This window comes from Budorcas taxicolor, chromosome 6 (genome assembly GCF_023091745.1).
Source record: "Budorcas taxicolor isolate Tak-1 chromosome 6, Takin1.1, whole genome shotgun sequence".
NCBI lineage: Eukaryota > Metazoa > Chordata > Mammalia > Artiodactyla > Bovidae > Budorcas > Budorcas taxicolor.
The window spans coordinates 84,746,784-84,748,676 of NC_068915.1; positions in this window are offsets into that span (position 1 = coordinate 84,746,784).

The following is a 1,893-nucleotide window of genomic DNA, read 5'->3' on the forward strand; positions in this document are numbered from 1 at the left end:
AAGTAACTAAGTGATGCTGTGTTTTGGTTTGAAAGAATGTGTGTATATATATGTATATATATGTGTGTGTGTGTGTGTGTATAGATAGATAGATATGCATGTAAATGTAAATATATGGGCTTTCCTGGTGGCTTAGTCAGTCAAGACTCCACCTGCAATGCAGGAGACCTGGGTTTGATCACTGGGCTGGGAAGATCCCCTGGGGAAGGGAATGGAAACACACTCTACTATTATTGCCAGGAGAATCCCCACTGACAGAGGAGCCTAGCAGGCTATAGTCCATGGGGTTGCGAACTGTTGGACATGACTGACCCACTAAGCACAACATAGCACATATAGATACATGCAGGGACATTTGGAAAAAATGAACATTTCATAAGTCCCTTTAGAGTACAGGTTATATACATATATTTGATATGCAACTGAGACCTTATACACCTTATCAAGGGCTGAGTATGGTAATGAAAGCAACCAGGTGACTATTTTTTTTTAACATTTTACTTTATATTGGGGTATAGATGATTGACAATGTTGTAGTAGTTTTAGGTGACCAGTGAAGGGATTCAGCCATATGTATACATGCATTCGTTTTCCCCTCAAATACCCCTATTATACAGGCTGCCACATAACATTAAGCAGAGTTCCATATGCTATACAGTAGGTCCTTCTCGGTTATCCATTTTAATATAGCAGTGTGTACATGTTGGGCCCAAACTCCCTAATTATACCTCCCATGCATCTGTCCCCTTGACAATCATAAGTTCATTTTCAAAGTCTGTGAGAATGTTTGTTTTGCAAGTTCATTTGTAACATTTCTTTTAAGATTCCACATATAATGGCTGCCATAGGATATTTCTTTTTCTCTGTCTGACTTATTTTACTGAGTATGACAATCTCTAGGTTCATCCATGTTGCTGTAAATGGTATTATTTTATTCTTTTTAATGGCTGAGTAATATTCTATTGTATATACGTGCCTCATCTTTATCCATTCCTCTTTCAATGGGCTTTTAATTTGCTTTCATGTCTTGGCTATTGTAAACAGTGCTACAATGACAGTGCATGTATTGTTCTGGATCATGCTTTCCTCTGGATGCATGCTAAGGAGTAGATTGCAGGGTCATATGGTAGCTCTAATTTTAGGTTTTTAAGGAAATTTCATGTCATTCTCCATAGTGTTGTACCAATTTAAACTCCCAATGAGGTGACCAATTTTAAAGATGATTAAAAATAGAGAATTAGGTAATGAAATCAAAGATTTTCAGAAATACCTCAGTTTTATACGATGAAGCAGGTAGCAGTTGCTATATTCCTAATTCCACAAATATTCCACTGTTAAACGAGTTAAACTGGGTGAAGGCAAACGACTTGCCATGGCTTTAGGGTAAAAAATGATGCTGAGGCTGGATGGACAGTAAAATCCAAGTGTTAGTGGTCTCACAAATGAAATGAAAGGGTGCATATTTTGATACAATTCCAATTATTGAATAACTTCGATAGCAAGATAAAACTATAGAATTCTATACCAAAATAGAGTAAAAATTCTGAATATCTACAAAATAATATGGATACTATGAATAGACTTGTTACTGTACTTGTAACTATGCATAACCTGTGAAACACAGTTAAATTCAATGATTTCAGTATAGCTTTTGCATTAAAATAATAAATTTCATTATATACCCTATAGCTTTATTCTCACTGAAGATTTCACCAGTTTTATTCTTGGCATGACTTATTTCCAATTTGTAAACAGGAATAAAATCACTTGAAAACAATTTTGATCTGAGATGCTAAATTCCGAATTGTTGTTTTGTCACAGGGGAAGCTCATCATAACTCTTTTGTGCTGCAATTAACTGGAGGAGTTCCATCTAGGGGCATGACACCTTCAG